Source organism: Halyomorpha halys, unplaced genomic scaffold (genome assembly GCF_000696795.3).
Source record: "Halyomorpha halys isolate HHAL.00 unplaced genomic scaffold, Hhal_1.1 Scaffold74.1, whole genome shotgun sequence".
NCBI classification, from domain to species: domain Eukaryota; kingdom Metazoa; phylum Arthropoda; class Insecta; order Hemiptera; family Pentatomidae; genus Halyomorpha; species Halyomorpha halys.
In genome coordinates this window covers 1,098,998-1,113,096 of record NW_027104736.1, presented here as the reverse complement: position 1 = coordinate 1,113,096, position 14,099 = coordinate 1,098,998, and the positions used below count along the sequence as shown (strand labels likewise).

The 14,099-nt window shown below is 31.0% G+C and overlaps 1 long non-coding RNA gene across 1 annotated transcript in view; it reads left to right on the top strand.

Moving 5' to 3' along the window:
* The first annotated feature begins 8,538 nt into the window (after positions 1 to 8,538).
* The window catches only part of LOC136795118 (uncharacterized), a 14,032-nt gene continuing 8,471 nt past the window's right edge, over positions 8,539 to 14,099 (top strand). The window contains exons 1-2 of the long non-coding RNA XR_010842669.1: positions 8,539 to 8,659; positions 8,800 to 9,038. This is a non-coding gene — a long non-coding RNA (uncharacterized lncRNA). The remainder of the gene's footprint in view (positions 8,660 to 8,799; positions 9,039 to 14,099) is intronic.

Here is a 14,099-nt window from a genome sequence, read left to right as displayed (position 1 = left end):
TATATTTTGACCGCACCCCCCAACCATCTTCTCCTTGTCTAATGTTTATAACATAAGAAAAGTTAAAGGCCTTTAAATAGAGAACTTTAAGCAAGTTTCATCAAAATATGTGAAAGGTTTTGATGTATTTTCTCTACAGCTTAATGAAAAACGCCTTTTTCGACAAGTGCATAGCAGCTTTGATAAGGATACCCAAACCTTTGGTTGATACAGGAACCAAAATCTTGAATTAATATGATTGCATTTTTTGACATTAATAATTGTAAATAGACTGTTGTTGTTTTTTCTTAAAGAAAATTAGGGTGCATTAGGTGTTTTTTTTTTTTTAGCTAAGACAGCAAGGTGTTTGTTGATATTGTAGTACAATGGACCTATCACTTAAGAAATGATATTAATAGTATTATTAATACTGTAATATATTAATAATTCCCATAACATAAAGCTCAAGACTATCTCTGATAGGCTCGAGGACTGATTATCTAGAAGGGCTCTCTCTCAGTACAACAGGCCCTTTATCATGATTTAAGGAACAATAAGCATATTTCAACAAAAGGCCCTTTCCTATAGAAATCTTGCTAACGATATCAATATTCAAGGTTTAACAAAATATTTCCATCCAACATCCCTTCAAAAAGTCCTCACTGTATGCGATTCATTAACTCGTAGATGATATTATCTCTTAGTACTGGTGTACATATTTTATTATGTTCTATTCTTGCAAAGCTAACCTAGACATTTTTTATAATAATTCATCGATTTGCACGCCAGTTCCGTGAACTGATGGGAACACATCTAAAACAAGATCTTGAACAATGGATTTTTTTAAAAAAAGTGAACCACATTACAACATTATCAATACTATTTTTTTGTTACTATTGATGTTTTCATTGTATTTAACCTTGTGTTTTATCTATTAAATAAATAAATTTTATCCTATTTTAGTCTCAAAACATTTTTTATCCCTAATAACTAATAAAAAATAACAATATTATTAATAAATCATCATACCTTAATACAATTTTAGAATCACGTCATTTAAACAAGTTTATGCGGGCTATTCTGCCCAGTTAATTCAGTCATTTATATCACTCCACAAATTAGACATTATAAGACTATGAGACATTAAAACATTAAAGAATCCTATAATTTTGTTAATAACCAACTTTTAAATTATTTCTAATTACCCAATTAGTCAATTGTTCACAATCAATTAAAAGTTAAAACTTTTTATCACAGTCAACTTTCTTTGTTATAATTTATCACAACAATATTTGTAACTTTCCCTACACTCAGGTCAGGAATTTAATTTATTTATTACAACTATATTTTGGATAAATTTACTCTTGTTTTTATTATTAAAACTTATATAAAGGTTAATTATCAACATCAATCTTGTCCCTTATTTTTCATAAATTAATTTTACTTGCATAGTGTTGGTTCAGATTTCTTGTGTCTGTTTTAAAATTCGCTGTATAATTAATGTTTCATGATATGTAAATGGACTCAAATATTTTTCTTGTGCTTAATGATAAGATGTATTGCAAACGCAAAACTTTAATTTTTTTTAATAGAATTTTTTTTTTTAATTATTTATTTAATGTAATTTACAACTGTACAAAATAATACAATAGGTAAATATGTAGTATGTTTCATATACACTTGAAAATCTTGGGAAGGAACCACCCATTGGTGGTACTTCAAACATTAATTTAAATTAGAAGGTCCCGTGGCCATCTTCTTTTCATACGCCTCGGAGGGAATAGAATTTGAATTAGAATTTTGAGCTTAGAATAATATCTTTATTACGTTATGAACAAGAAACCATTTACCTTTCTTTCTAGGCCTCATTTCCTACAAATGTTACATCTCAATCAAAACATTTCCAAATATCCTCATCTTATTGCTAAATCCACTCTCATACCATTACTATTCCGAAAATGTGGAAATGATAGTAGCCTTAAGACCTTTGTATATGTACTTAAATTTCTGAATATGGCGTAGTCATTCAGCCTCCACTGGATTTCCTAACCCGTGACGCGGTTAAGAGAGAATCACTGGTATCTCCTGGATTCACGCTTTAAGTTCTATAGGTACAGTCATCACTGAAACTTTTTTCATTCAAATTAGGCTATTAATCAAATTTTGAAGATGGAGGTAACATACTATTTCTTTTATTAGAATATCCTATAAAATAATTAGCTAATTAATTTTATAATTAAAAACATTTGAAAGTCTCAATGAAAGCAGGGGCTAGTAAACACTTACTCTCAAATACATGGGGTGAGAGTGTAAATTACTTTCATTCTCTTGTGTCTAAATAGAACAAGAAGAAGCAAGACTATGAAACCTTTTTTTTCTAAATAGTACACCTCAAATGATTTTTAAAATTAGATTAAATTTCACTGAATTATGCATTTTTACTGAGTAAAAGGAAGATATATCGTTACAAGGTCAAATAAATAATAAAACTGAAAAAAATATCCAGAGCTTTAAGAAACTGAAGAGAAGTGTTTTATTTTTTCTTTTGTTTTGAACTATTTGTATTTATTTACATTAGTAAAAATATTACACAAAAAATATAAAATGGAGAGGGATATGGCCTGCAATTGCCCCTTGGTTCATACCCAATAAGAAAAGAAAACAACTATAACTATGATTAATAATGCTGAATAGTTTTTAAAAGAGCTAAACCGTAATCAGTGTTGAAATAGATACTTCGTAATCATAGAAAAAAATTAACCTAAGATAAATTTTTTATGAATTAAAGGCCTCTCAAGGAAAATAAAAATTTTCTTTGATCACTCAAATTAACAACATGACGAAATATTCAAGTACCTTTCAGGTAGGTAGAGTAACGGTTTCATACTCACAGACAGCTTGTGAGAGGGAAAAAAATCTACCAGCAAATCTTAGTAAGTGGTTGTCATTGGTATCATTGAATAGAAACGAGAAGATAAGACTTGACTACTTAGGCTTCAATGTTAAGCGCCGGGATGGAGGATATACCCGCCTCTACTCCTCAAGATCTCTAAGAACACTTCAGCCTGATATTGGAAAAGGGACGAACTGGAAGTAAATCTCTCTTCAGTGGATCTCTTTCTTCTTCATCTAGCTCCTTTGGCTCATCAAAAGATTGAGAGCAGGCGCATTTGAAAATGAGTAAAAAAGAGCACTTCCATAGGAAGACGCGGATTTGATGAACGGCAAGTCGTGGAGAAGACATATCGGCTATCAACTCTTTGATTAAAAAAAACTTTACAAATTAATTTTTTTTTTTATCACCTACTCGTATTGGTAACAAAGAAAAAGTCAGATGAATCTGTACCATACAGTTAAAATAAATCATTTTTAAAGCCAAAATCGAATATATATAATAGTAAATTTATCTTGCAATGTATGAACTCTTATATTATTATTGTTCTGATTCTCAGTTGGGACATCAAAGTAATAAAGCCAAATTTCAACAACTGTCACTATACTGTTTATATTAGAGGTTTTTCTATATCTGATAGTGCTCTGAAATGCTAAAGAAGCACAAAAAGAGGAAAATCTGTAAAAGGTATAGTGTCAGGTGATGAAGCTTGGCTTTATTACTATGATGTCCCAATTAAGATTCAGCGCAAAGTATTGCTGTTTAAAGATAAGAATACCCTCTTGACAGTTCGCAAATGTAGATCTCTTTAGATAATGGTAGCGGTATTGTTTCAGTGTGAGGGCGTTGTAGAGGGAGTGGTTCTGAAAACTTAGAAGATGTCACCGGCAAGTGGTACACAAGGAAATGTCTCCCTAAAGTTTGGCAAGCTCTGCAGAAACTTCAGCTGAACTCTAGAATGGATAATGCGTATCGTTCCAACGTTTGCACAAAATATATGGTCAGCACTGGAATAAAACTGTTAGAGCACCCTCTCTACATCCCAAATCTAGCTCCTTGCTACTTTTCCCTCAGGTAAAAAAAAAACTACAAAAGATGCGTTTCCCAAGCGACATGGACCTTCTGAGAGCTGGTGACGTGGGGTATGCCCAAATCGCAGAAAAAACGTGGCGGGTTTACTTTGAAAACTGGTTAAGGAGGTTGGAGAAGTGTATTTTGTACGGTAGAAACTATTCCAAGCAGCTGCGACAATGTCGTTTAAGAGCCGTCCATGCGAAGAGTTCCAGGTACCCTTTTAACAATAAAAAAAAAACGCCTAAGATTGGTGTTGATGCCCGAGGGCCATATATTAAGGTCTTGAATTTTATGAGACCAGTTTTGAAACTTTGCGATCAGACTATGTATTTGATAATATATTGAGTCCGTATGATAGAAAAAGTGGAAAAGAATATTCCATTTTTAACTATCAATAAAAATTGGGGGCGGGGTAGCTCAGTGAGAAAGGTAGTGTCACCTACTTTCCCTGATTCGTATACGGCTGAATTAGATAATTATTCATTTTTTAAAATCCGCCGTGGATTGATCCCGAGGGTACACTAATTTAATTGGTCAGTACACAAATTATTTAGTCAGTATCACTCTCTGGCGGATAAGAGTGATACTGACCAAATTATCCCTTTAGTGTACCTGTAGTGGTACAGTTTTTTTAATTCTTTTTATTTGGTTAAACTAAACTTTTCTTATGTTTTCTAAACATAAATGTATAATTCAGATGGTATTCCTCAAATCCTACGCCAACTTTCTTCTAAAGCAATAATATTCCTTACATATGTTTACAATTGTATCCTTAGAACAACCAACTTCCCTATACTGTGGAAACACTCCATTATAATTATCTTTCCAAAATTAGAAAAACCTCCTAATAATCCTGCTTCTTATAGACATATTAGCTTACATCAAATCCTCTCAAAATTTTTTTAAAAATCCTCCTAAAACGTATCGTATCCATAGTTGAATCACTGAGTTTTCCCGCACATCAATTTGGATTCAGCCCTAGGCATTCCACAGTTTAACAAGGCCTCACTTTGACTATATCTCTTCAGTTCTTGAAAAGAAACAATACTGCTCGGGTGCCTTTCTGGACATAGCGGAAGCTTTTGACCGGGTATGGCATGCCGGATTGCTTTTCAAGCTTAAGTTCCTATTACCTCAAACCTTATAGTTTATCCTCCACATCTACCTCTCAAATCGCTCCTTTTGATTTCGCAATGTTTCTGAGTACTCGAATATCCATCCGATCGAGGCAGGGCTTCCCCAAGGCAGTGTTTTGGGTCCTGTCCTCTACATCTCTTGGGTTCTCTTCACTGCTGACATTCCCATCACTACCGATACGTTCCTGGAAATATTTGCTGACGATACAGCCATTTCATCCTCCCATCCTGATTCTGTAACAGCCTTATCCAATCTCCAAACACACCTCACCCTGATTGAGCATTGGTGCAATCAATGGCCCATAAAAGTTAATGATTCGAAATGCACACTCTATTCTATTAAAATAACATTCTTTTATATAGCTCCGACACAGTGCGATATCATGGATCCATACTAGACAAAAGACTCACCTGGAACCAACATTTTAGACTCAAAAGACAAGATCTAAACAGACGATTCAGCCAACTTTACCGACTACTCAGCGGAACCTCTAATTTCTCAATAGCAAAACAAACTGCTAATTTATAATACTATTCTCAGCCCTATCTGGACCTACGGACTTGAACTTTGGGGAACAGCTAAACCGTCGAACATGAAACGTATCCAATCCTTTCAATCCAAAATCCTTAGGACCATAGTTAATGCACCCTATTATGTTGCCAACAGAACAGTACACCATGGCCTTCATATCCCATTTGTCCTTGACCTCATTCCAACCAAATTCCATATAAACCTTTCTAACCATCCTAATCATTTGGTTCAATCCTTATCTAGTTCCACCCATCCCAACAATCCACCCACCTCGAAGGTTAAAACGGCAGTAGCCAAGAGACTTATTAAAATAAAAAAGGACAATTGGAGTTCTGGCAATGGTCAGAATCTCCACTCAAGTTGATTATATGCGGGTTTAGCGCACTTGCACAGCGTCCACTGACTCATTACCCAGTGGTTCGGCGAGGATGATGCGCTGGGATCTCAAGAGCTCGGCTCTACCCCTCACTTGTGGGGGATAGAGTGACCTCAGGGATCCTCAGGTCAATTGTATAAATATTTATAAAGAGTGTAAATGTGACTAGAGATTATTTTATTTTTTCTTCTATTTGTATATATTTTAGGAGATATTTTACATATCATTATTATTTTTTATTTTTTTTTTATGTTATTTTATTTTAGTAAGAATGTTATCAGTCATCACTATTACCTATTTCCCACAACATGGTACTAGATTGTGTATCTATCAATAAATAAAGTTTTTGAAAAAAAATTAGATGGTCAAAGTAAAAATCATTTTACTAATCTTAATAATCGAGTAATACGATCATCATGAGTATCTCCTATCCTTCTCTAAGACTTTTTTTAATTTAAGACTTCTTCGTGCTCCTTGTTCATCATTACTGTCAGATATCTGTAATTATCTGTTTATGGAAATCTTCAGAAACATAAAAAATTATATTCATACGTAATATAATATAAATTATATTAAAAAATTAAAAAAAAAATAAAACAACCAAGACTGTATTTTCCATTCATTATGCGTAAGTGATTTCAGATTGGAAATATTTGAAAAAATGTATCAGAACAAGAAAAACAAAATCATAAATAAAAACACAAAGATAATAATGCAAACGTATGTACACAAAACAAAACACAAAGTAGGAAAAATATACAAATGAATCAGAATAAAAAAACCAGTACGAAAATATTCAATATAAAGAACGAAATCGGTCATGCCAAAAGCATTTAAAAATCGGAGGCGTGCATTCATGTTTCCATTTAACCAGAGAAATACATTATTTTCAATCCATTCAGATGATTTTCATGAATGTAAATTAGGTATGATAGGGCACATCTTGGTAATTCAAGCAATGGCAAACATCATGACGGTAAAGGGATTGGGTACATTCACATCCTTACTTACGATCATTTATTCTGAAATTCTAAGTTGCTGCTCCAATGAAGTTATCCTAGAAAATAATGTAAATTAAATTGCAAAGTATCTCTTAATTGGATAAAGCACAAAATTAATAGGGTTGTGAACATGAAAGTTTTAGTATGTAAATAAAGGAAAATATTACCTACAATTTTAAAAAAGCAATTTGTGGTAAAAAAAATCATTCAAAAAAAAATAAACTACATCAGCCAGGTAATATTGGCAAAACTCGTATGTTTCCATTTTTCTTTGAGGCAAGAGTTTAACCCTGGTGTCAAACAACAATAAATTAAGATACAAATAAGAAGAAAAAAATATGATCCTACGGAATAATACAACTAGTAAAATAAAAGTCATAAATATTTATCAACATACATTTTAAGAAAAACCATAAATACATCTCAGTCGTTCAACGCAGTATGCGTTGTTATACAAACAGTGACATAAAGTTACATAAGTGGGTAAAGCAGCACCCACCGACATAAACCAAGAGCATACAACTCTATCTTTTTAATACTTGGTAACTACCTTTTTTTTTGGAAAGCTACCATGAGGCTTGTACTCGGTCTTGAGTGTATTACTTAATAGAAATATAAGGTTTTTTTTTTTTTTTTTTTTTTTAAGAAATGGATAATTGTTTGTTTGTTACGATAACAACTTTTACATAACGTTATTTCTTTCAAACTTGGGAGCTAGATAGTAATGCCACCAGAGAAGAACGTCTTGATCTCTCTTGGGGAAGCTTAACAGAACCCTATATCTTGGCACGATCAGATTTCAAGTTATCTTTCAACTAGAACAATGGTATCTATTTCCTTTTAAGTTATCTTTAAATCCTATATGTTCTATATTATATACTATTCACAATAAAATTGAAATATATTTTATGTATAATATTTTGTGACGTGACAAAATCTTCAAAATTAATAAATGGTAAGCAAATCAGGCTCACACGAATGACAGTTTAATTTTATGTATTTATATTTTTTATTATGTATTTTTTTGTGGAAACTTCATACTTATATAAATCTGTAAAACAGGTTTAAACCTGCCGTCTTAGTTTAGATTGAATTCTGTTCCTTTACATTACATCCTTATTCCTTGTCTATACTTATCTTAGAAAACAGGCTCTCCTAACCAAGTACTCAAACCTATAAAGAGTGGGTTTTAGTGGTGCAGGTTTTTCAACTTCAAACAATTATATACAAATTGACAACTGAAGAACTGTGCCAATTATCTAGCATGACTAAACAGAAAAATACTAGTAATACAAGTACCATAAGCTATACGCAGAAGAAGCGGGCCTTCTGTATATAGCTTATGCTTCCGCATGTTACTCTAAATGGGCTGCTCAAACATGTTTGAACATTCGAAGCTACATTTAGGAAAAACACTTTTGGTTTTCCGAAATTGTATTTTTGTAAGAACAGGCCTCTGAGATGTTTTCTACAAACGCTTTGGCAATCATATGTTAACATGGCAATATGTACTAACATATGCTTGAGCCATTATCAATATGGTAGCACAAGCAAGCTAAGTCTATCTGTGGTAAGATTGCACAAGTACTATGCTATCAAAAGGTATGATTGCCAAAGTGTGCTTCCTCAAATATATAAATTGTCTATACATTCCAAGCAAGATTGAGAGTAACTAAATAAGCTTTACATAAGTTTGCGTAAATAATGAATAAGAAAATAAATCCACTTTTCCATATTTAAAAAAAAACATTAAAATATTTATTGCCACAAAGAAAAAAAATCATTTGCGAAATTTCTCGATTTTTAAGGATAAGGTGACGGCTAATTCCTCAATCTATATTCGGATAAAAGCTATTTTCCCCCGAGGAAAATGTTAGCTAGACCATCTCCATTAATGTATTCATCAAAGTTTTTAATGGATCCCGAGGCATATTTATTTCAGTTGCTCATCGCGCTAGAGATTAAAATATATCTAAAGAAAAATGACTCTAGATGATACGAAAGCTCCTTAATGGCTAAAAAAGAAAATTCCAGCTGACAAATGGCTGTAAGTATGATATTTCTTTTTTCACCAGGTAATATATAACCCACTCTCAGGAGTTTAAAAGATTAAGGCATCCTATAACCAATGGAATTATATAACTGGCATAACATTACACTGGTAAAATATGTTTATGTTAGAGGAGCATAAATATTGACATACACCCCTTTTCGACAGAAAGTTTTATGTAACTTTTTATGCATGTATCATAACACTGGACAATCTAAGACCAGTTCTTTATGGAAGAAATGTTTCACGTTTTGATGTCGGTTGTTCTCCAAAGCTTGAAGTTTTATGAATAAGAATACAAATTTGTATATTTCTGGAAAAAGCTGACAATTGAATTTATTTATTTTTTTTTTTTTATTTACTTCATTTGTCAGCATATAACATACACTGGTCTAATATGTTTTTATGACATAGTTCAGACGTGCTACTGTTTACCATGAAAATATTAAATATTAACAGAAAAAATAACAGTTTACATTACTTCTGATCCCCGATTCAATCAATACTTCTACAGTTTCTTATATATCCAGCCGTAGGCCTGTTGAAGAATACAATATAATGACATACATCTGAATTTTTTAATATTTTATACATGAGCTTTTCACTTGACAGAATCACTAACTCCATAAAACGTCGCATTTTCAATATTAATTCTAAAGCAATTCAGCACTAAATATTCGTTTAATATTTAACAATTTGGTTAAAGAGCAGAATTTAATTTTTAGAAAGATGTTATTTTTAAATTTCGACAATAATTTTGCAAAAGATGAAATCTGGAGCATCATATAGCTCACCCTAGTGAATATTTTATTATTTTATTTCAATAAAAATTCGTATTTTAGGGTTTCGAGGTGGTTACAACGAATTCCAACTTTATCACTAACAATGACACAAAAGTTTAATAAGATATAGCAAAGCATTGTACTTCGATGCTAAATGATTTCGATAGGCAGAGATCGGACACTTTTTTTTTTTTTTCCCGAACCCTCTAAAACAGAAATAAAATGTGAGTTAGTAGTGCATTACTGTGTAGAAAGAAAAAGTAATTCGTGTTGTGTCTTACCTTTTACTACCTTTGGTATTTAAAGGTTACCTGTTATATTTAATTTTACAATACCTTTAAATACCAAAGGTAGTAAAAGGTAAGACACAATACGAAATACTTTTTCTTTCTACACAGTAATGCACTACTAACTCACATTTTATTTCTGTTTTAGAGGGTTCGGAAAAAAAAAAAATTAATTTTACATATGAGCTATCCGTTCAGCAGCTATTTTGAATCCGGAGGTGAGGGGCCTCCTTGTGTTGTATTAACGAGATCGGACACGCCCGGCTGTCCCTGATTTTCTTGTCTCTAAAATTCTGTCTCTGGTTCTCCATTTTAGTTCTTCAATTTATCTTTATTCTTTATGTATTACTGTTATTAACGCGAAACGGTTAATTATTTCAAATAGACAAAATTAGCTTTTTCTGAGAAAATGTTAAAAATCGATCCTATAAATAGGCATTTCCAGCCAGTCGATTTTATGGAAAATATTATCTGCCTTAAATATATAACTTCAATTACATAGAAATTTTCGGTTTTGAGCTAGGCTTTTTTTAGCTCAGACCACTTTGAGAAATTTCATTTCGACCCAGAAGACCTTAAAACGTGTATTTCCATCGAAAACTCGAATTCGAAATTTTGCACGATTGCATAATAACCTTTCCTTACTATAATTCCATAAAAATAGATAGTGAAATTAAAAATAAACTTGAGTTTCATAACAACAAATTTACCATTAAAATATCCTCGGAAAATTAGCAATCTAGATGTGCGTGCAAACGGACAAAAATTGATTTATTAATCTTTTAGCGATTACTTTTGGTTACTGAAGTTTTAATATCCTGACTCAGCAGGTAGTCTCATTAAAGTGGAAAACGGAATATTTCTGGGGTCACCTGAAAAGACCACCAGCTTACTGAGAGGGTTTTTAAAAAAGAGAAATATCCAACAAGGAACGGTCCCTAAAACTGAAAGCTAGTAAGGCAAACAATTATAAGTTATTAAACGCTGCTCCTAAAAGCATACTTAAGAAGAATAAAAAAAAAAAAAGGAGAAAAGAAACCACTCAAAAACATGGTATATTCTCATTTCCTTCTTTAGAATAAAAGAGAGGCAAAAATTGAAGGACTATTTCTGGGGAATTTCTTTTATTATTTAGGATTATTTTAAATATATAAACAATGAAATACGTATTTTAGAAATAACAATAAAAGGTCGTATTGACATTTATGCCAAGATTGCTTTCTAAATTTCAGGCCACCATCGTTTAAAAAAAGGAGGGGTTTGTAACCTTTTAAACACCACAAAACCTTAAAGAAATTAAGGTGATAACAAATGATATTAGAGGAAGATACAATATAATGTCCCAAAGCTAATAGTTTATACAAAAAGATTGAACATATTAGAAAAAGAAAAATTAACATATTGAGTATTGTAGGAAAGTAAAGGATATACATGATACAATGAAATACATACAAATATACCAAATAAATTAACAGAATAAAGAAGTAATATTGGAAGTTATCTAAGTCAAAAAGGGTAAGATTGAAATAATCAGGTCTTAAATATCCATCATTACCTCTTATTATTTCCAATTTTACTGCTTACTCCTTTTACAACTTCAGATATAACTTCTATTCTTGTTAATTTTATCTATATATTTTTATAGTTTTCATTCCACATTTATTCTTTACTTTATCACATTACTCAAGAAGTTAATATCTATATAGAGCATTTTTTTATTTTTAATTCTTTGTTATTTTTCAATTATTTTCAAAATGCGTTATATTTTTGTGTGTATATTCTTACCTTTTGCTATATTATAGTTATCTTCTTTTATTATTATTTTTAATTTTCTTGATATACTACTGTTCCTTTTTTTTTTTTTTTTTTTTTTTAACACTATCTTAAAGTGGTTATCTCGTTTTTTTCTTGCTCAACCCTGAAGAAAGACTGAAATTTAGTCAAAAGTTATAATAAGTTTTATTTATTTATACTTCACGGACCGCACCCCGATAATCTTATCCTCACAATGAATCCAAAGTCAACAATAAACACATTTTATACTTTATACATAATATAATTGCTATTTATAGTTTATAAAGTTTATTGAACATATTTTATAAATAAATTTGCACATTAAACACAAAAACTCTTGATTTTCTGAATTAGCTAAATATTTTAAACGTTTTACGGCTACTAGTAGCCATAAAAAAACATTTATTCTCTAAACATTATAAAATCGTTCATTAACTCGGCTTTATATCATGAACAACGCAAGGCATGTTTTATCTTTTAAACTTAAGTTATTTATTAATATTATTATTTAGCTGACAATGAAAAATATTATTTCATAAAAAAAGGGGAACATGTGAGTTATAATGAATAAAATTAATAAACATGTTTTCTCGTAGGTGGCTTTATTTAGTTAAAAATATTCACCCTCATAAAAAAATCCACCTCAGTCCCTTACCAATATTTTCATCCCATTATTTTAAACAAGAATAAAATAAGTTAATTGATTGCTAATACTACAAACGTAATTTTAGAGAAATGAATTTTTTTTTTTTTTGTAATTACTGATAGAAGTGAATATCTAATCAATTAACCCAGAACAGGTTAACTCACAGCTATAGCCTAAAAAGGAATAACCAAATAGCAACAGTACATCGCTCTAATACAATGGATACAAATAACTATTCCAAGACATACACAAAAGCATGTTTTGACCTGTTTTAAAATGATTTATTGTCTCTATTTGGTTAGTATTTTTCAAACAATTAATATGAGATGAGCTGTATTTGGTTTGCATTTATGTAATCTTATCGTTTTCTTTACAAATACCGCTTGAATTGGAGAAACCTTGTCCTTAGTTACTTAATGACATTTCAAAATTAAAGAGTTTTAACCTAAAAATAACCTAATTCCTAATATACTTTATTTACAAATTTTCATTTGTATTTATCATTCACATATAAGTGTTTCATTAATTTTGATATATTTTTCTCTTTATGTTAATTACTTTTTAAAATATTTCTTCCTTTTTTATAAAATATTAATCAATTTTTATATTTATTACTTTTATTTTCTAGTATGCATGTATTTTTATCCTGGTATTCGTGTAAGCAGGAGAGCGGAGTGGCTTTGTGAAGGACCCGGTACGAATCCAGCTGTGGCAGATAACTATTTATTCTGTAACCGTAGCCATAAGTTTACCCTGTGGGTTCGAGAGCCTCTTTAAGTTTACCTTAACTGGGGATAAAATCTGGCGGTTGGGCGTGGTTATAAACGATTCACTTCCTTGTACAACCGTCGTTGAAACAGTACTTCCTTACAAAGTACTGATCCCAGACACTATATGGCTTGTAGCAGTACAGACTTACCGTTTTTTTTTTATCTCTGTAAATATTTGTTGTGTTGTGTTATTAGATTTTAATTAAATACAACCTATGCTCAAGATAGTACTAGATTTTATGGATATGCTTGGTTAGTATATTCAAATATTTTACTAGTTATATTGTAGATACGAACTGTATTTTATATTTGTTAAAGGAGGAAAGGGATGTATTGGGTAAAGGAAAAAACATAGGACAATAATAAAAAAAAAAAAATACTAATTTAAAAAATGTTAGAAAAACAAAACAGTATACATGAAAATAAACAAAATAAAATAAACAAAGAACAACATAAAAAAAAATATTTAAAATTATTTATACCATTCCCATATATTATGATTTTGAAAAGTTTTTATTTTTTTTACTAGTTGTAAGTAAGCTGAGTTATATAGTAACCCAATGTAGTTGAGCGACACAAGTTTTTATCAAATTCCTCCCGCATCCAATCCTTTCAATCCAAAATCCTACATAAAATCCTTGATGCTCCTTATTACGTTACAAATAAACTCATTCACAAAGACCTTAACATCCCATTCGTTGCAGATTTAGCCCAAAACAGATATGCGTCTTTTCATTCCAAACTCCTTAACCATCCTAACCCATTAATTCTTAATCTTT